Source organism: Anomalospiza imberbis, chromosome 8 (genome assembly GCF_031753505.1).
Source record: "Anomalospiza imberbis isolate Cuckoo-Finch-1a 21T00152 chromosome 8, ASM3175350v1, whole genome shotgun sequence".
Taxonomy (NCBI): domain Eukaryota; kingdom Metazoa; phylum Chordata; class Aves; order Passeriformes; family Viduidae; genus Anomalospiza; species Anomalospiza imberbis.
The window spans coordinates 13530001-13552678 of record NC_089688.1 but is presented as its reverse complement, the minus strand read 5'-3'; the positions used below and the strand labels follow the sequence as shown (position 1 = coordinate 13552678).

At 35.8% G+C, this 22678-nt stretch overlaps 1 protein-coding gene across 13 annotated transcripts in view; it reads left to right on the top strand.

The window, feature by feature from the left end:
• The window catches only part of LRMDA (leucine rich melanocyte differentiation associated), a 656646-nt gene that overhangs the window by 308088 nt on the left and 325880 nt on the right, over window positions 1-22678 (top strand). The gene's annotated exons all lie outside the window — the stretch shown is intronic.

The following is a 22678-nucleotide window of genomic DNA, read 5'->3' as shown; positions in this document are numbered from 1 at the left end:
AGAATGGTTTTGTTACAGAAGCAGCTTTGTCCCTGTAAGCATTGGAAGAACTTGGTGTTTCAACCAAAAGTAGCTGTCTCAGAGGTCTCTTTATAGCCATTTATAAAATATTGGCTTCTAAATCTGATTATCAACCCAACCAAACAGTTTTTCCTTGAAATTTTTTAAATATTGAGATTCATTTGGCTATACATCATTACGATTTATACCTGGTACTAATGCAGTGCCACACAAATTGCAGCACTCATAGATTTTAAAGGTTTTCAATGAATCTGGGAAATTTATTTATATTTTAAAGGTTGTAGAAAAAAAACCCTGAATAACTGTCAATACAACTTTTAAAAATCAGTAATTTTGAAATATATTTTCCTATTATAATCTGTTACAAATATTTTTTAAGGAAAAATGGGGAAAAGAGTAAAATATAAACATTTAAAAAATCTTGATGTAAATTATATATATATATATATATATATATATATATATATATATATTTGGTATAGGATAATGTATTAAAAGGCACTGTGCTTCATAGCTGCTGTTTGAGGAAGTCCATACTATAATTTTCAGTGGGTTTTTTAAATGTAACTGAAGAAATAATGTCCAGTAGAAAAAATTGCAAGTAAAAAGCAAGGTACAGCATGTGCACCAGCATTCAAAAAATGCACACTGCATGTTAAAGAAGTTCTGGAATACGAGTTGAAACATACTGAGGGAAATGGAAGCTGCAAGGAAATATTGTTAGGTAGAGTTCAATACGTTTCAGGATTTAACTTAGGTTATAATTCTGACAGAAGTTATAAAATGCAATTAAGTTTCTGCATGTAGCATCACAGAATTTGTTCTGATTGCTACTAAGGCTGTTTGGAAATAAAATGCAGGTTAGCAGTTCTCTTGGGAAACAGAAAAGGAAACAAAGGTCATAGTTTTTGGTCAAAAGCACTTCTAGATTTTGGGTCATATATCATTTTTAATGACAGTCTAATTCAAATATGGGCTTTTCAATATGTCCGTCCATACAATATTATATGTTTTATTTCTGTTGCACTGTGTTGGATGAGAGAATTCATTTTCTATCTACAAACACATATCTAATTAATGGAAAACAATTATGTTGTGATTATAATACACAGATTAACCCCTCATGTAATTGGTTACTCCCATAGCATACTTGCTTCTTTTGTTGAATATCATGTGTCTGAAAATGTATTGCATCCTGAAGCAGAAGGCCCCCAGTTAAAATGTTATGTGTTATGTTACTAGTCCTTTGTTGAAACAACAGCAGAAAATTGAGACTATTTTAACACAATGGAAAAATCTAAAGTGTTGATAGGCATTTTAAACATATTTTAAAATTCTGTACTGAAAGATAGTATTGTTTGCATTTGAAAATCAACATGTTAATTTCTATCTTTTATGTGTTAAACACTGAATGTATTTGCTTTGGGGGATAGATGGTGGTTCAGCTTTGAAGGATTCTTCATTCTGAACCTACAGGAAAGGGCATTTTCTTTCTTTATGGGTGCAATTTCAAAATACATAATGAAAAAATCAAATAAGAATGTTCACTCCTCCCTTCTCTCATTGGCATCTAATGTAAAATTATAAAACTAAATAAATGAGGATTTTGCAGTAATCCGTAATTTTATGTCTAGATATTTTATGAGCTTCTAAATGATGTTTCAGATTGTATTTTTTTTTAATCCAGGTAACTTTCCTATGGTGTCTGTTGCCAGTACATATGGGTGCATTTCAATACATACATATATACATATATATATATAGATACGTGTATATACATATATAGTCCAAGCAAATGTATGAATGAGAAAACTTCTCCACTTGGACAAAATAAGAAAAAAAAACCCCAAACCAAACAAAAAACTCTCAAAACACTCCTTCAGTGTTTGAATAGAATTTTTTGCTTGCCAAGTAAGATACTTTATTTCTCCCCTTCTTTAGTTGATTAACATCCTAACATCAGGGAATGAACACAATAAAAAGTGCTCTCTTTGCTAGGCACAAACCTGTGATGTTAGACCTAGAACTATAACCTCTGCTTGGTTTTCCTTACTCCTTAGACATTCAAAAATCTGTGCTGTTGCTTGCAATATAGTGTTTTTTGTGTATTAATACTCCTTATGGTTTGCAAATAATGCCTCTTTGTGTCACGTTGTGGTTCCAGATGGGTCACTGGTTTTTTACACTTTTGGCAGATTGCTGCTGTTATCTGTAAATCCATTGCTTGGACAAGAAGGGACTTACATGATATGATTTAAAACAGTGTCTTCTGAATTATATTCTTTCCACAAGGAAATGACCCCGTACCATATACAGCTTAAATAAATAATTAAAGTGTCTATGACATATAGTAGTAGAACATTTGCCTTTGTTACCTCAGAAATACCTGAATAAAATGTCTTACTAAGCAAGGTATAAGGGGAATAGAAAGAATAATAAATCAAGTTAGTTCTCATCTCAAGTTTGGAGCACAATATATAATGCTAGTAGTTATCGGTATAATAAAATGGATTTAATGAGAAATATAAATGTTAGCATTTAGATAGCTGTATTTTGGTAGCTTGGAAATTGGCTTTGGAAGTTTACACAATCACAGAATATGCTTAGTTGGAAAAGACTCACAAGCATCATCAAGTCCAACTCCTGGCCTTGGCACAGAATAGCCCCAAAAATCTCACTATGTGCCTGAGAGCATTGTCCAAATCCTTGAATTCTGTCAGGCTTGGAGTCATGGCCCCTTCCCTGGGGAGCTGTTCGAGTGCCCAACCATTAGATCTCAGAGGTCTTCTCCAACCCAAATGATTTTATTACTGGATGATTCTCCTTGTAAAGTTTTAAAATGCAACAATGTGGAAATCACTTTTGCCTCTCTGCAGCGAGGTCAAACATATGAATGTATAGGACCTAAAAGAAAGGTGAGTAAATACTGGATTATCTTTTGTAAGGAAATGCCTCAAACCCAAAAGGGATCTTGTTTGTCTCATAATATTGGTTTTATATGGAGTTAGAGTATTATTAAGCAGCATATCCTGAAGTACTCAGTTGCTTCTATGTGTTCACCTAAAATGCAGAAATTGGTGTTAAACTGGACTCTGAGAGATGATGATGTACATAATTTTGATAGAAATGCTGCATATTTGTTGTTATCCCATGTGAGAATATTGCTTATTTCTAGGCAAAATTCTTTCTTCCTTATAAATTCCTTGGAGAAAGTAAAACATACACCTTGGAACAGGTAACTCCTAGCAAGTAAGGAGTCAATTTTCTAGTGTTGAAAATGCCCTGACCTTCCATTTCATTATGCTTTACTGCTGATCTGCCCTCCCAAGATCCACATATGAATTTCATCAAAATAATTTTGAAAAATTCATTTCCGTAATACCCGTAATACCCTATGGGGTATGTAATTGCTTGCAAATAGGAAGTAGAAGATAAGGCTTCTTTTTGAATTTTTCCAGTCAAATTAAGATATGTGACACACCAAGGAGTTTAAATCATGCATCTGAAAGACCTCTTTTCTCTCACTTCCAAAGTTTATATGTATTTTACTTTTGGTGTCCAGTTATATATACTCATATATATATATGTGCATGTGTGCCATTATTGTGGGGATTAAATATATCAGTCTTTATAGAGAAAACTTGCAGAAAACAGCAGTATGTGATATTGTAGCAAGAGACATGGTAACTTTGTTTTTGTGTCTTTTATGATTTTGGTAGGGAACCAGACTCTGTCAAGAACAGTCCCACTTATGATGATCTAGAAGGCAGCAGAATTTTGAAGGTTTTTCAGCAGACCTCTTTCCCTTAGTAAGATCTTAGAACAGCATCGCTACTGCTTAGTTTGTCTAAATTTAGCTTTTCACCTATTAGAATTTTCATGTATTGGAATATTTCCTTCATTTTATTAAGTATGAGAGAAGATATATCTAAATTGTGTATTTCTAGATGATGTAAAGGATCAGGTCAACAAATGTATTGGATGTTAATGAAATTAGGTTTGCACAGTGCTTGAACCTGTATCAGTTGGATGTACAGTCTAGGGTTCTCCAGCCTGTGTTTCTCTTGCTAACCCAGCTAGGGTTTTGGTCAGATGTAGGTATGTAAGCTGGTATAAAAGCATTGTGTCATGCTGAGGAAGAACAATGGTAGGAGCTTGCATCTTTCCATTTTAATTTCTGGGAAAAATCACCCTTGCATGACAACAATGCACTTTTTTCCCATTTGTGTTATTTAGTAGGGAAGGACTGGATGTACACATGACATGGGACAGTGATTTAGTAGTTGAAGTAGCTTTGTAATAGGACTTCTGGACTAATTTACTGTAGTGAAGGGTATCAGAAATGTGATGTAGAGAGTTCCTCTCTTGTCATCCCCTTAAGGAGCTTGGTATTAGATACTGACTTCTCTCTTGCCTGGGACAGGAAATAGTAATAAGATAATGTGGAGGAAAAGCTAGTTGCTTTTGTCAGTAGGTCTTGCAAACTTCAGGCATTTCTACCTGATATCCACTAATGATAGAAGCACCTTAATAACATCATCTGCAGGTCTGTTTGAAATATTAGTAGAGGGGATCAAAGCCCTGGTAGTTTGCTCAACCAAACATGACTGTAGCTGCATAAATAACAGATACTAACTTCCTTTTCTTTATTGAACCAGTCATGTCCTGAAAGCTTCTGTAACTCACTATGAACCAATATTCTGCTTACATACTGGTTTTATGTAATACAATTTTATAAGTCTTAAACCTTGTCAAAAAGGTCATGCAATGCATTACTATTTCTGTTCCAGGTGTTTGGGTTTTTTTAACATAGAAGTGATCTTTTTTTTTCTTTAGACCCCCTTTGTAACAAAACAATCTGTTATGTTAGATTCTTCTTGCTCATCTAGTCTCGCTTATTCTTAATATAGCCAAATGTTTTCTTGGCATTCCCCCCTTTTCACTGTAGCTGTGGGGTGTTTTATTATACTGAATTTGGTGTTTCCTTCAAGTGATTAAGGACCCCTAAAGATACAAGGGCATTGAAAAATATAAAACTGGTCAAGAGAAATGGCAAAAACACCATACATAAGTAAAATACCCCCTTCTCTCTCTCTCTCTCTGCTTCTCCTCTTCCCTTCCTCCCTGCCCCCCTCCCCAAAATGAACAATGATTGTGTGGTTGAAGACCTGGCTGAATAAGTATGTCAGGTACTGATTGGAAGAATGATAAATGGAGTGACCTAACAAAGGATTGACTTCTCCAAAAGACAGGCCTTTTTTAATGGATGGAAAGGGAGGAAGCCTCATTTAGAAGGGAAAGGCTGTTGGCAGTGCAGATATGACAAAGGGGAAGTCGACAACCATTGATTTACGTTCGGGAATGACAGTTGAAAAATTCAACAATAATCATGACAAATGAGAAGTGATGCAGTCAGAGGAAAAAATGCCAATACGTTAAGCCTGAGAAGAAATGCCAAGGTCACAAGCAAAGGTTCCCAAACTTCTGCTTTTGACAGCCTTAATGGAAATATTGGAAAAGATTGGGTGTACAGGTTAAAAAGTATGGTTTGGAAACATGAATTGTAGGCGATGCTAATTAACGTTTGTTCTTTTCAAGGTGGTCATGTTTGTTGCCTATAGTTGAGTCAAAAATCATTAACAGACTGTTCTCCTCCAGAGTATAATTTTTTATTCTTGATGAACTGATGAAATAAATTAATAGCAACAGGCAAACAATCATGTTCCTTTAAAAATACCCCTTCGCTGCTCAGTAAATAAAGTGAATCTGTGGATTTCTTTACCTCAGTCTTATGCATAGTATAAAACTTATTTTTAAAAAAATCATTCAAGTATGATAGTAAATAAGATTATAAAAGATTTAGATGGAGTGTTAGGTCAGATCTGAATAAATGTCTGGCATCTGAGAAGTCTTTGTTAAATGTAAATCTAAACAGAATGGCAAAATCTTGAAGTGATGAGGTTTTAAAATAAACAGTGCCCTGCTTATTTTTTGTTTTCAGTTTATTGAATCGGTTAGTGGAATGAGCAGACCATGTGTATAAAGCAGTTTTCTATCAGTGCATTAGGTTTAATTATGTTATTAAGTAATTTACAAAATTGCAATATGCAGATGGTCACTAGTGTAATGAAATGAGCAACTCTCTATTCACTTGAAAACCTGAGAATGCAGTACTAGAGAGAGAAACATTCCTACCCAGAGCATCTTATGGAAATGAGTAGGAAAACAGTGAAAACCTATTTTATTTGTGCAGTATTAAGTGGCACAAATTGCTTTCAGATGTATCTTTTCAACTACTCTATGATATGGCTTTAAAAAACCCGAACATTGTTTCCCCCCAGCAAAACTGCCTTCATATGGGGCTAAAAAGAATAGTTTTTTAATCACAAGAAATGATCAGTTTTCTAATATTTAATTATTGTAGTACATCTCTCAAATTAAACTGATTTTTAACTCCTGATTTTTAAAGGGTTAAGTCCTCATGCACAAGTACTAATTTAGTATGCAGTGGTCATTTTAACCTTAAATGTACTGCAGGCAATTATACATTTAAAAACAAATCTGAAATGTAATCTGCACAAGTAATACCTGAGCTCAAGGGTAGTGAAAAACACACAAAAATACTCACCCCAAAAACAAACCCAGAAAGGTTGTAAATTGCTAGGACCTGTTATTTGAGGTAAACCTGGATCTGTAATGGGTTTTTACTATTCCACTTATACCTGGGGCTGCAAAGTGGAATATAAGGAAACTAACCTCTTTAGATTAAACATTTTCTAATCAGCTTTATCACTCATATCTGAATTTATCTTATTTGAGGAAAATGCCAATATATTAGCAAGCATATATGATACACAAGGTGACCCTACCAACTTAATGACATAATACATTATCCTTAATGAAGTCAATATCTTGTCTTTTAGCTGTCTGTCTATTGGGGCGATTAATTGCAGTGTCATTAAAGTTAGCTCTCTTTTCATTTGAGCTTGACAAGTCGCATAAAACTAATGTTCTTAGTTATCAGCCACTGGAATAGGATGGAGGATGGAGGAAATTGTAGGACAAATAAGGGGGTACTGCAACAGCTAACTTGAAGGAATTTTTCCAATGACTGTTTTCCAAGCCTTCTATTGCCGACTATGCACTAATAGTTGTAACATTTGGAACAGAATTATCCAGATTGGGGGTTTGCTTTTGTGTATTGAGCTTAAAGTAGAATATAATGAACTGCAAACTATCAGAGGCCACTGTGCTATTAAGACATCAGGACTGAAAAATTTGTAGAAATAGCCCCATGAGTAAAGTTAAATGAGATTATGTACCCTAAGTTAATGCAATAAACAATATAAAAATATGTATTTTCCTCTTACCTTAGAGTTTCTCATTTATCAGAGTGTGAAATAAATATAAAGCAATTTAGGAAATGCGTTTATATGAAATAATGGCTTTGCATCTTTGATAAAACAAGTTTCAGTCACTAGTGGTGATAGCAATGAAGCTGTGGTGCCCGGTGCTAATTGTAGTGCAAAAGCATCACTCCCTGCCTTCCCCCTACCTCTGAAACTACAAGACAGGATGGCTGTAATTTACAGTGTGTTATCTTTGTCTATAGCGGCAAGATGATATGAAGTAAATCAAGGTACGAGTAATGAAAGACTGAAAATTTATTCCTTGGAGCACACTTTAAAGTGTAGTATCTGTTATAGTGGCACTGCCTGAAGACCCTGAAATGAGACTTGGATGAAGGGCAATAAAGAAGCATAGAGGCTCATGTTAATGTTGTTTGTCTGAGGTTAGTAATTGGGTTCCACTGATGAGTTGTGTGAAGACAAAGTGAGAATCCTAGCAAGTATTGTAAATCTTACATTGTTGGAACAAGAAGCAATCCTAACAAATATTGATCCTTCCTGTGCCTAGAGGCGAGGAAGAAAGCAGCATGCTGCTGAGCCAGTGTTGTTTCAATAGCACCAATTACCTTAGTGAGGCTAGTGCTCTGCATGAAATCCCACCAGGCTCACAAATTGTGAATTATCAATGATTAGGCTTTTTAGATATATCCCCTAAAATCATGCCAGGTTAGCTTTCTGTATCAATTCTCCTTTTAGACCCCAAAATGTGTACCTTAAAAGCTTTAATTTTCGGCTTTTAAAAAGCTGTGGATATATTTCAAGTACATTGTGTGCACTTAATCCTTTCCCTCCCATATAACCCCTTCTGTCCCCACTCCCACGAAAAAAAGGGACTGATCCTGATCTCATGACACCTGAAAATATTCTTGGTAATATTTACCAAATATTTGTTTAACTTGGGTTTTCTTGTTTCCAATTTACATTTAGTATTAGAAAAAAACATACATTGTGACAGAACTAAAGGCTTATTTTAATGAAATCACATATTCTGTATCTGAAACTTTGGTTTATTTTTGACTCTAGATTCATATTTCTTCTAGAGAAAACGCTCAATCATTATTAAATAATTTACAAAATTACAGTGTGCTGGAAAATTGATGTTCAACTCAAAATTTGTATGTAGTTAAATGCCTGCTTCCATGCTTGCTTTTTTGTCTTATCTCATTTGAGGTTATTTTTCCATATAAAGTGTGGCTGTCAACATTCTATATGAAGGAAAAACTTCTCTTAGTGTGTGAGGGAGAGGGTGCCAATAGTAGTCTGGGTGTTCCATTGTGACAAGCCCCTGTGCTGATGAGATGCAGGCATGTGCTTGCTGGGGGCAGAGAATGGGGATAGAGGTCAGTGGAACATAGAGAGACAGATCATCCTCCTGCCGCCTTCTAGTCCTGGGCTCTGTCCACTGGAGCCACCACATTATCTCTTCCATGTCGCTTAGACCTGCTTTTGAGTTCTCCCCATGGGCCTTCTGATTTACCAGGCTGACAGATTCTCACCTGAACCAGTTCAGAGAGTGGCAGAGCACCCACTTGTGCTTGGTCCCCTGTGCTGTGCTTGCTGAAAGGACACAAAGTAATCCCAGGGAAGGGTTCACAAATGGGGTTTTTGCTTTCTTTTTGTTAGGCAGCACACATAGACTGGTTGGTGCTGGCAACCACTAAAGGGGTAGGTGGATAGACTGAAGCGTCTCCTCCTGTGCTAACAAGTGGGTGTGACTGGCAGAGTGGGTGTGACCTGGGGCTGAGTTGGCTGCATGTGCCTGCTCCTAGCACCTGATAAACAGTTTTCAAATGTCCTGTAAGTGTTTGTACATGAGCTTGCTAGACGTTTCCATGCAGGTTTGGAACATGCTGTTGAAAGCTTTGTGTTTTTGAAGGATTTTCCTGTGGAAGATGAGAGCCAGCACCCACTGCTTCGTTGTGTGTTTTTTTTCTGAAGTGATCAGAAGCCAGCAGCAGTTCCAGTGATTTAAAGTAGTTGTTTGATAGGTTTAAGAATCTGTATAAATGGTATCATAGCTGCACAAATAGCAGTTTGAGAAATTCCTGTCTTTATTGGATAATAATCATAACATAAAAATGCTGAGCTTTATTGCTGAAATGGAGCTGTGAAGTTGGTGGCCTGTATATGTGACACTTAATACTATTTAGAGTTTATTAGTATGGTACACGTAGAGCTGTTCCCTCTCTATGTTGAAACATTTTAATTGCAAGTGCAGTAAGCACCAGTCTATGTTCAATAAAACTACACAGGTTATTATTGAAACCATGTTTTTTCTTTGGGTTCACACACCTGTTGGAAGAAATTCTGCACCACTTATAATATTATTAAATATAGTTTAATATAGTATTAACCAAACTGGGGCTTTGGGAAGAGAAGGTGACTACAGTAATGGTCCATTTTTAGCATGAGAGTATCTCAGTGTTGCAAGAGACTTTTAATGAGGAAGGAAACCATGAAAGTAAGTGTATCAACAAAATTGGGTTAGTTTCTTTCTTTTACTGTTCAACTGTATATGTCTACTATTCTTGAGTAATATAGTTTTCCCAAAAGGAAACACTACATTTTTTAATACTTTGTGGGTCACAACATCTCAAATTGAACTATGGGTGATTGACCCTCAAATTAGAAGACAGCTGATAGGGAGCTATCACATCAAAGCTGCAGGTTAAAGGAAGCTGCTTTTTTACAGGAGACAGCCTTTTCTATTTAAGAAACAATGCTTTTTCTTCATGCATGCTAATCTTTAAACTGTGTAGCTTTGATCCATCATTCTTCCTGTGACTGTAAAATACCTTTAATTGCTTATGTTTAGACATACAAAACCTGTGATCCTCCTAGCCCTACCTGCCAGTAGCAGTTCCCTCAGTAACTTCAATTTTGTATCAAATTCTAAATAACATAAACAATTGTGATGGCAGACAGTGACTTTTTTTCCCCTCTATTAACTTTTACATTTTCAGGATGGGGTAACTGTTTTATCATCTTCCCTTAATCTGAGATTGGTGAAGATTCCTCTTGATTTAAAACTTTCCATGTTTACTTACCATGATCATTGTCCCACTTGTGTTCAGGAGTTCTAGTGGCTTTTTAAACTCTTTCGTTAGCATTGATTATGGTTATTTCCCATGTTGAGTTTACTCAAGTAAGTGTAAAATATTATTTCCTTTCCCCACATTTGATTTGGCTTCTTTTAGCACTTTCAAATTATTTAAGGCATTCTGTTAATCTCTGAAAATCCAGATGGCTCTGGAAATCTCAGCCTGGCACTGTACAATATCACTTCAGTTTACACTGCCACCACAGGACACAATCAGCAGCTGGTGTATTCTTTCAGGTGTTCACACTGAGAGATTTAGACATCTAGACTTTGTTTCTTCTTGAAATTTTATGCTGTTTCTGAACCTGGTTCTGTGATCTGAGTCCTGAGCTCTGTAAACTTTGAGACTAAGATTTACCTAATTTAATTACCTTGTTAATAATTTTGCCATGTGAGATTCTTTTGGACCAATGGTTGCATATATTTGAATTCTTCAGATTTGTGATTATTTCCTCCATGAAAGTAAAGGATAACCCTTCTCCTCCATATGTGTGTATGTGAAATCTGCATCTGTTGGACACAAATATTTTCAGTTCCAAATTAAGGATACATACTACAAACCCCATGTTTATTTACAGATAGAATGATGGTTTTATATTTTTATGACGCAGATAGGTCATGAGTATTCATTTTTGCCACCTAGCTCCAGATACCCATCATAAGAATGTAGCTGTTAATCTTACACTGATCTCTTTTCCTAAGCCTCAACAAGAAACTAGGGACCACTAAAAGTATACTTCCTTTCATTAAAGAGGAAATTATTACCATATATTTTTGTAATAACCAGTAACATTTCAAATTACTCACGTTTATAGCTTGTAATCAAGTTTATGTTTAACCTCTAATCCCCATGAAGTAGGTAATGACTGGTTTGTTAGTTAACCACTCATGGGAAGTTAAAGGCAGTTAACAATCTACCAAACCAGTCATTAACTACAGTAGTGACTGATTTTTCAGGTGTTATTGGTATTATAAACTTCCTTCAATGGTTTGTAACAGAAGCATTAATTTGTAAAGGAAAAAAGCATATTTCAATTACTATGCTCTGACAGGCTGAAATATTTGGTAGTTTCATATAATTTCCTTTCTTTTCTTGACCCTACCTCTATCTGTGCACTAATCAATATGCAGAAGAGGGGAGAGGTACTGACAGTAGTCTTAAACTGAGCATAGGGCCCTTCCCGAACAAGCTCAGTGGCAAGTGTGTTAATAGGATTAGTAGAGACAAATGTGGACAGCCAGGATTTCAAACACTCTTGAATGATTTCCTGCTGGTAGGTAAATATGTCCTCGGTAGCACTCAGAGCCTGTAGCAACGGTGTCATGGCACTGGTGTATTGTGATATAAATGAAAATTATTCAGCATGACATGTGTTTTAATTACGTGTTTCATTTCAGTACTTTTTGTTCCATATTATAAAGCATCCTAATTAAAACGTAGTGTTTCACAAGTGTCACTTTGAGGTAGAAAGAATGAGTAGACTGTATCACAATGAGGTTAAAAGTAGAGTCAAGCTAAGAATTTTCGTCACTTACCAAGGTTAGCTCTTTCTTTGGTTTAAATGCTTTAATAATGAATTAACTAGCTGTTAAATACCTAATTTCTCCAGATGAATAGCTTTCTGTTTCTAAAATTGTGCAGCAGTATGGGTTCATCCATCTAGCGTATGGGTTAATCAGAGCTAGCTTATACTACTAGTAATTAAGAGCTTTCAGTAAATGCCTGGTACCTGATCTCACATTTGCTGCATGTTCTAATTAATCTGAAACCCATATGAAGCTTAATTAGGAGAATCCTTTTTTGAATCCCAGGCTTCAGAAGGTTTTTGGTATTTTTGGTATCTCACGAGCTCTAAATTTACAGAAAAGTAGACTCTTGGAATTTTGGTAGCTTTCATGTTGCCGTATCCATATTTTGTGTGTTCTATTAATCTTAGAATAAACAGTACTTTTTTCTTCTTTATGTGAGAGACAGCAAAGAGAAAAGGAAAGGAAAAAGTATAGTGAATGTCTTTCTTCAGGATAAAAACTTTGATTTCAATGCAGAAACACTTGAATTATATTTCTTTTATGATTTCCATTGAATCCTGGTCTTCCTAAGTGGGGAAAAATTACTAACTTTATTGTCTTATATTTAGGATAGAAGGTATTAGCATGAAGCAGTTAAAGTTCTCTCTTGCTTCTCTTTTTATTATACTGTTTCTCACTTACAGTTCTCTCTGTTCTTCCTCTTTATATAGAATCTGCCAATTTGGCAGAATACTTGAAAATTTAAAATAAAAGGTAAGAAACTGAAAGTACTCTTTTAAACTGACCTTCTGGTTTTAATGTACTCTCTTCTGTGTGTGAATTTTCAACACTTATAATAAATACAATCTAGAATTTGAAACTGAATTTGCAAATTTCCCAGTGTGTTCTGTATGGGTGGTTTTTTATATCCTTTTTTTTTTTTTTTTGGTTGGTTGGTTTTTTTTGAAGGTTTTTTTTTAGGGAAACATTTGCTTTACTGGAAAGCAGCCTCACTGAGCCAAAATGTCCAGTCTTATGAAATGTAGTGTGTGTTAGTCTTTCCAAATCAGGATATGTATGTATTGCAGCCCCTGCTTGGAAGCAGTGCCCCTGGGAACAGTCCTTACAGTTCCTCAAGCTGCTGGAAGCTCCTCAGACGCTTGCAGTTGATATCTGCTGCAGCTGTTTGTTCCGTGGGGATGGGCATCATCCCTAAGGTGCTGGTTTGGATCCGCTCGTTTCGCGCAGGTCACTGAACAGCTGTCGAGCAGTAACAGCTTCAGGTCACAACCAGCCTGGCCCACATTTGAACCAGCAACCAAGAGGTGACAGGCATTTTCTGGTGCTATCAATCCCCTCAGACAGCAAGTCCCCCTAGCAGGCTTTCCACTGGAATTTCCACCAGATAATTGTGTTTGCGATTACCTTTAATGTGACACCAGATCCTGTATAAAAAATATCTCACTGACCTGTCAATGGAAATTCTTTGATTTGTATTTAGCAATATAAAGCACCACTTTACAAAGCATCGCATTTTTTATACCTTGGATATTACATTGGTTAAAGATAGCCATACTCCAATTGTAGGTTTGCTGTTACAGGCTGATCTACTGTACTGTATGTCCCTTTGGGGAAAAGAATGTGAGTTCCAGCCACAGATTATCAGGAAATTTCAGCCAAACTGCAATTGCATTGTGATAATGCAGTACTTTGTTACTGAGCAGGTTAAGAACTGGTATTCCCATTATGTAGCATATCATGAAATGAATGTTATTGTTAAGCATAAGGACAGGATGCATTAGAGGTATCTTTTATTACACAGTCTTCATTATAAAAGAACAGCTAGTGCTAAAGTGTTATCCAAGTGATAGGTAGAGGTACATTGTTCTTGTGCTGCTGTCTCTGATTAAGACTAGGATAATGCACGGTTCCTGCCTTTTATGTCCATCAGGAAACAAGGCAGACCAAGGTAAAATAGATGAACATATGTTGGCAAAAGATTAAAAAGCCCAGTAGTAAAGTCCATTAATAATTCTCATGTTTAGGATTTGCTTGGTACTGTACTTATAGAATCTACAACATTTAATCTCTCTTCAGAAGGACCAGCTGAGAGAACCTTTTTTACTCCTCTGAGTGATAGGCCTAGATTTTCGGAGGCAGCACATTTGTCTGTCAGAGCTCTTGGCTGGTGTCGTGATTTAGTTTCCGTCAAATGATGCTGGTGTCCGGTTGATGATATAGCCTTGCTGGATATGGGGAAATTTGTTACCTTTAGCTTTGACAGGAAGATAATTGCTGATGGTTAACAGAACTGTGCAGAATCCATTGGTTTTGCAGCAACACAAGCAATGGAATCTGCCTCAAGAAGTCAGTCTTTTCACATAAACTTCTGTATTCTGCTTCTTCACAAGACTTTTTTTATTTCTTTTCTTGTCGCACCAAAGTGTATCTTTGTATTGGCAGCTTTGGAAGCTTATTGACCTGAATAGAAACAACACATCTTGCAGTGACCAAGACTTGATGATGCAAAATCTCTTTCTTATTTTCTTTTATCTTTATTTTAATTTTTATTTATTTTTAAGCACAGCACTTGTAATCTTTCTTTGTTTAAAACAGTTGCTAAAAGAAAGGGAGAAGTTGCCAATTGCTTGCCTTTGCTAGCTGAAACTATGTTCTGTGTATATAACTTGTTATATGTAAATAATGAAAATATTAAAACTGGTCTCAGAGTTGAAAAAAATTAAGAGAAAGCAGTAAATAGTTGGTTAAAAAGACTTTTAAGTTCACTTAAAATGCTAGAACTGAACTTAAAGGAGTTACTGTAAATTGGTCAGTGGCAATATTTTGTGATCACTTTCTTAATTTTCAAGTTTGGTTTGTGGGCAAAGACTTGATTGGATTTTTGCCAGAAATACTATAGTTCTTTGCTACATTTAACCACTATATCAGTATGCCTTTTTTCCAGATATCTTGTAGGGATAAAACCATCTTTCCTGTCTCTGCCTGCTTACTTCGCAGGTCTGGACTATGAGATACAAAATTGCCTGAAAAGCTTCTCCCATTCTTCCTTCCGTGTATGACAGTGAAAAATAAATTGGTTTTTAATAGCAGGAGAAGCAGGATCTATAAATGGAGTGACCAGCAATATCATCTTACTCATCTTATTGGTAATGTTTTTTAATAGTCCTGGACTTCTTGAATCCTTTAAACAAGGAGGGCTTAGACTGATATTAGTAAATATCTCTATCATAGCTCTTTTTCCAAGAGAGGAATTCTGACAAAAATAGAAAAATATTAGGCTCGCACAGAGAGGATTATCTGGTGTCTCACAATATAGGTAATATATGCAGTGCTTTGCTTCTAAAATGACTATTGATTTTGGGGTGTTCACCTTTAAAAGGTTTTTGCTTGGATTAACTGAAAACCAGACTCACCTTCATACATACTCTTCTTCCCAGTCACTTTTCTTCATAACAACTTCCAGACATTTATCTGCATATTACCTTCATCACTTCAGTTTCCAACAAGTGTCCTCACATGCTGCTTTTTATTTTATTTTATTTTTTTGTTTTGCCTCTAAGAATAAGTTCTCTGCACATATTTTTAAATCCATGTTCTTCTCTGCTCACTTTGGGCTATGTGCCAGTCTGTGTCCTTTCCTTTGGCTGAAGACTTTCCTCTGTTCCAGTCTGCAGCAGCTGTGGATGCAGAGCTCAAAAAGCTCAGGTTCCCCTTGCATGTGTGAGCAAATTTCCTTCTGCAAACCTTAAACTGGTGAGCCAGAAAATGTTAAGATTCTGGTAACTGCTGACACTTAGATTTCATGCCTGTATCCTGTATTCATATCTTGGGAGGAAAGAGATTTGGGATTAAACTGCCTTTCTTTAAATGTTATTTTAAAAATAATCATATAGTTTGATTCCCAGTTGTGTTAAGGAAAAGGGAAATTCACAGAGTGATTTGAATTTCTTGGTCATTGAATTAATGTATATTTTTATACCAACAGTGGATTGCTACAGATTTTGTATCAACTTTTTGTGTAAAAATTAGTTGCCACTATGCATTAATTTCCCAACAGAGCTACAGTAAGTAGTTTGTCATTGTAGTCCAACATGCAGGAAGTATTTCTTCACTGCGGTACCAATGTTTAGAAATACAGTGCTTTCTCTATCACAGAGCTGTCTTTGTCAGGACTCTGTCCTAAGATTCTGACTTAAGAAATCTGTAGCTGACCCACAGCTCTCGAAATGCTCTCACATCTACCTTGTATAGGGCTGGTTTAGTAGTTAAACACATGGAGGTTATGGTGTGAAGTGATGGAATAAAGAGGATTTCACTGAAAGTGCCATGTGGTAGCACCTCAAATTTAATGATTTTTAAATAGCTTTTGGGAATAAAGGAAACCATGTTGTATTCTCAGCGAGATGTCACCAAGGTCTAAAATTAGAGAAGTTAGTCTGAAACACCTAACCTTTCCCCTGAAAAACAAAGAATGTTTAAATGGCATGTTGTGCCTCAAAGTTTCAGTCCCCTCCCAGTGCCCCTCTCCCCCCCAACTCTGCATGATTTTGTTTTCTTTACTTGGTTTTACCACTGTATGACCTCGTGTTGTATTTTTTCTGAATGACAATGAAAGTAATTGAAAATATTGATTGGCAGTACAGTTAAGTTGTCAACACAACCATTTAATTTGTCAGAAGGACTTGTTAAATTGTCAAAAATCATATAAAAAACTCCTTCAGTCACTGATGATATACATTAGAGATGTTCACGAATCAAATGGCCCATTTCTGAGATAAACGTTGAAGAAAAATTCTGAAATGGCTTTCTCCAGACTTTTTTTTAAGGTCAGATTAAAAAAGAATACCCAGAAAATACCTGGCTGGCAAACACATTCAGTAGAGCACCTGGACATGGTATTACTTATTTTCCAACAGCACTCCTACATACTTTGTATTTATGACAGTCTGGGTTGAAATTTGGCATTACTTCTGCAGCAGGTGTGTTTATTTCAGCGGTTTGTTTTAATGTTCAGGAACTTTAATCTCAGGTTTTATATGTAGGCTCTACCAGAAAAGACAATGCTATTAGTGTTTTATGAACCTTATCTTTGTGTTAGGATAAGTATTGCATTTTGTCAACATGAAACTATGCAGAAGTGAAACTGTGCAGAATCCACTGATTTTGCAGAAGTCTCCTTGCACATAACTTTAATCTGTACACTTAATCTTGGATACTGGTGCAACTTCGGATGTGCTACAGTTCTAATGAAATGATGCCAACTTCTTTGCAGTGTCCTGTTTTTTCTTTCTAAATGTAATGGTATTTCGAACCATAGCTAGGTGAGATTTTCTAGGCTGTCTCAGGCAGTTATTTGCACAAATCCAACCATTTTATTATGCAACTCAGAGGGAAGTGTTCCCACTGACCCAGGGCATTTTTGAAATTCTTCCTAGTTTTCCTTTTCTTGGGGCTGATGGTATACCAAAAGTATTGAATGCTCTCATTTTCCATTGGTTTTGTAAAGCAGAAATGAAAAATGTGTTTATTCATTCTTCACCATTAGAAATCTGTGGTGCTTCCTACATTAGGATTCAGATAAAGGAAGGTTTTTAGCTTTCAGTCCTGCAACTTCACAAAATTATAGATTTTTTTGTAAAAGTGTTAGAGAAAAATATTATTTTTTAAAAAAGTAGCTAAAAACCTAAAAAGATTAATTATTTTCTCTTATATTTTGGCATTTGGTCCATGGTACTGAAGAGTCTTTACGGACAAAGTGTGCTAAGAAATCTCAGATTATACTTAGGAGATACTAGGAGCCACATTTTCGGATCAATTTTTGTATAGTGTATGACAACAATATTATCACGACTTTCTGAAGTGTTAAGGGAAGTTGTGGGGATTTGTAAATGAGTTCATGGTCTATATCATCATGTGATCCTCAGTGAAAATCATGTGGATGTTGCTTGCTTTTCTCTGTTGATCACTATTAAATACAGTATTAAAAGTCTTAAAGATGTTTTAGACTCATTTTTGCCAATGTAAACGTGAAATTTACATCTGTATTTTTTTTCTTCTTTGCCAAGCCTATGCCTTTCTTTTCTATCTGAAGAGATTTTACTTGCCTGGCAAAAAAAATCAAGTAGGTTTAATATGTGGAGTTTTGCATCTCTCAGCTACTTTGCAGATTTGTTTTTGTAAGTATTTTGGGATATAATGCACTACATAAATACCCATAATTCATTATTACAGGTTATTTTATTTGAATAAAAAGTTTTGGTTTTTTTGTATTAGAGCTGTATGCTAGTTTGTGAAAATACTAGTATTTTAAATGTGCCTATAGTATTTAGAACTGCAACTGTTTTTTTAATAAAATAGACTGTTCAATACTGAAATCCATTCCTCTAAACAATCATTCTTCAGCATAAAGAGCTATTAAGAAGAAAGCATCCAGATCAGATGCTCTGGAGCTGGATTTAGGAACATGGAAGACTGATAAATAAGCCTAAAGCACAGTAGTGGGGTTTAGGGAATAGTTAGCAATAATAACTTAGGTCAGAGAATTTTCACTTTATCACATCATTGTGTTTAATAAAATTTTCTGAAATATGGTTTTGCCTTTTCAGGTTATAAAAGGTCTCCTCCTGTCTTCCCCTGCCATAGAAAAACATACCATCCTCACCATGACAGTCCATGCATCTCCTGCTCCCAGTAAATACATTTTTAAAACCCTACAGTATTATAAATACAATTGCCAATATACTTAATTTATCAAAGATCATTTAAGAAAAAAGCTTGCATGTTTTATAAGCATGTTAAATTAGCCATCTGTTCATTATATTGGAGATTTTTCCATTTTAATTATGATTTGTGATGTCCAAATTATAGGTCACTGTGTATGCCTTTGTTGCAGTGGCTTTCTCTCATCTAGCAGTTCATTTAAGCTGTAATATTACTTTCTTCTAATAAAATTTTAAGCTCATCAAGTCAGGACAGGAAAATTGTCCATGGATTGGTCTCCTACTGAGCTCTGAGTATTAAGAGGGGGGCTGGGTGTCTTCAGAATTGTTCATTCTGCTTGCAGGTTGCAAGGAAGCTTTGTGCCACAGAGAAGCAGCTCTAACCTGAATGCTGGAGGATCCTGACCTTAATTGTTCAGGACAGGGACAATGAATCTTGATCCTTGGAACGGTCTTAGCTATTCTGGGAAATGTAGTCATCTCAAAGTATGACAGTTTGGTTATTACTGATTAGAGGTGATTCAGATGCAATTTCCAGGGATCAGTAATTAACATACACCATCTACAAGTAATATTTTTTCAGGGTCTATTCTGCAGGGAGCTTGGTTAGTTCAAATCTTTAAGTCACTGCATTCTTTTTTAAATATTAGATGGATGTTGGTACAAAAGCCTACAACTTCTTTTTTTTCTTCTTTTATTTTTCCTCTCCAAGTGGGTAGGCATACCAAATTACTTATGGAAAAGCTAATACAGCTGAAGGTATTACATAGCAGACTGTGCTGACTAACATTCTCCTGGGAAGTGCTTTCAATAGAACACACCATAAATCCGTTATTTATGAAAAGAGTTCTTTTTCTCTAGAGGTGTAATTTCTTTACTGTTGCCAAAAAAGTATGTAGCAGTCTTTATTTCTGCAAATGTCTTAGGCTGAGTAAATTCTGAATTTGTGATGCTTTGAAGAAAAATGGCATAAGACATTCACATAATAGAATGAGGGAATTTTGGAAAGTGCCAAAACACACATACCTATGGAAAAGTTGGGTGTCTTGCTTTTAGAAGATAACCCAAGGTGACAACTGGACCTTAGAGTTCATTGACTAAAATGAAATATGAACATGGCAAGTGTAATGTTTGTGAATGCTTTTAGAAGTCATGTGGAAGAAATTGATGTTTCTCTCTAGCCTTGGAATTTCCAATGAGCTTCCAAAAACTAATTGTATAGTGTAAGACATATATTTAGTACTACAATCATACTACTGATATTCTTTTAAGGATTTCCCTTCCTGCATATTTCTGGATGCAGTGTGCCCCGTTGAACATTTTCAACCTGTAAAATGTGGAATATTTTCTGATAAGTGACCTTGCACGTTACAGGTGCACAGTGCTTTGCAAGGCTTATTTCTGTTTAGAAGAAGTGGAGAAAAAGTTCTTGAACTCTAAAAAATGTTGGAGATGGAGCTATACCCATTTGGCTTTTGTAGTTTCTTTCCAGTTTTTGAACAGGGCAGATAAATACTGTATGCTAACCTAAGCTGCACAGGCATTCAGTCTACTAAAACTGTAGATCGTAGCATGATTCTTTGTTGTTCTTGTAACCAAAAATGCTTACATTGCTCAGAACAGCCAATTGTATTAAAAATATATACTGTGGTATATATTCTGTTCTGTGTTCTCACTAGTATTTAGAGAACAGAGAAAAGCCATTTCTTTGTCCTCTACATACTGTAGATACTTAATTGTAAGCATTTTTCATGCATGAAGTATGACATTTTTATGTAGTACTTTGCATTTGAGGATTGTGACTAATCATTCCTTCTATCCAGCCCTGATATTTTCTACCTACCATGTAAAAATGGAGATAGAAAGGTGGAGTCTTGTATAAGAAAACTTGTCTGAAATTTATACTGGGGTCAATTTCTACCCCTGTGTCAGGCTGTCATGGGATCTTCGAGAAGTCTTTTCGTTTCTTGTGCCCAGTTTTCAGTGTTTAAAACACAGCTACACAGCTGAAGTATCAATTTCTTGTCAATTTTTTATACTGTGCTGATATTTATACGTAGGTCAGGGTTTTGTTCTTACATTCTGGGTTTGGCCTCTTCAAATGACTATAGACTTGGTTGCAGAGCATAACGCAAACCACAGACTGACATCCATAAGGAGGTTTTTGTCTTTGAGGCACCTAGACAGTACTCATAGCAGGGAAGGAGCTCAAGAAGCTGACAGAGTAACAAATTAGTATCTGTCTATGTGTTTATGTCTGTGGTTAAATAATAATTTTTTTTTAGTAGTTATTTCTAAATCTCATACCAACAATGTCTTAGACAAATAGCATTCTAACGTGCAGAAGACCTTGTGCTGTTAGGTTTGCTTGTTTGTGAATGACTGATCCATTGCACCATTAAAAAATATAGTTAACTCCGTTAAATGAAATGGCACAATAAATTTTGAACTCTTATGGAATGACTGTTTCACTCATCATTGATTGCTATTTATTTATTTATGTTCATCAGTAACTCTTTGTATTGTCATTCTTTTATGGCTCTGTCAACATGATAAAATCGTACATCTAGCTGTCTCTTGCATCCCTACTTACAAAATCTGTACTACATTTTTCATTGTGTCTTATATGTTTATATCAGCTGTTCACACTGGTGCTGCTTCTTCCGTCTAGGAAAAAAAGTATCTTCCATCAAAGTATTCAGTTATGGCTTCCTTACTTGTGACTGTCATTTTCTGAAGAAGGGGCTCCAATGTGGTTTTTGGTTTATTGCAGAGTGTCTGGGACCCATTAGACTGTAAGTGTCAAAAAGTGACAAATTAGTGATAGTGACTCACACTTGTGCTATCTACACCTGGAAGTGGGTTTAAACTACTTTCATCTCCTTTTCATATGATCTGCAACAAAATTCAGATAAAAGCCATCTTCTACACTGACTCTAACTCTTTAGTCTTTGAACCTGTGACTTGGTGACGATACAGTATTGCATTAATTCTTGCACCATTTAGTCTCCTTATCTAATGGCACAGGCTTATTCTTTGTAACTAACAACAATGAAGGGTGCCTTTAAGAAATCTCCAGTGAGCATTGAGGCATTACAGATTAGGTCAGTAGAACTGCTGCTAGGTTGAGCATGATGGATGAGTGGGAGAATGAGTTTCTGCCGCACAGTATTGTGAAATCTTTTCATTGTCACCAACGGGCCTATGAGGGGCTGATGAATGAGGGAGCAAGTGTCAGAAACGCCCTTCCTTGCCCTGGTACACTTTTAATATCTCCCAGAGCTACAGGATGAGTATTGATAAAAGTAAAGTTTAAAAATAACCATGGAGTGATAGGTAGCAATGATTTAAGGAGAAAGTGGCAATGGGGTTAGAGAGGGTTCATTTTGTAAAAGCACACAGAAGAGAGGAAGCTGAACTGTGTGGATCACAGAAGGAGCAGTAGGCTTTTTATGAAAAGTTAATGTGATGAGGATGACGAGTTCCTTGATGGATGAGTTACTTCCATCTGGTTGCAGTATATGTAATAAATAGCTGTGCTCATGTTTGACCTCTCTCCACTTACCAGGCACATCTTTGTCTTTTGGGATATCCAAGAGGGAGCTGTCCATTACAGTCAGGGGGATGGGGCAAGAGGGAGAGGAGAGTGACCAACATAGAGAGCTTGGGAGGTTACAGGGTTGAATGTACAGCAGGTGGACATGATGTCAAAATTTTATGAGGTGAGCAAGACTGAAATAGTTCCATTACTTCCTGTGCAGTGTTATTTTAGATTAGAAAGCGTATTTTGAAACAAGTTCCTGCATAAAAATATTGCACAGTTTGATTTTTCTTGTTCTAGATTTGTAGATTAAGACATTTTTTGCCTTGATTTCTGTTTTTTTCCCACATTTTTTTTT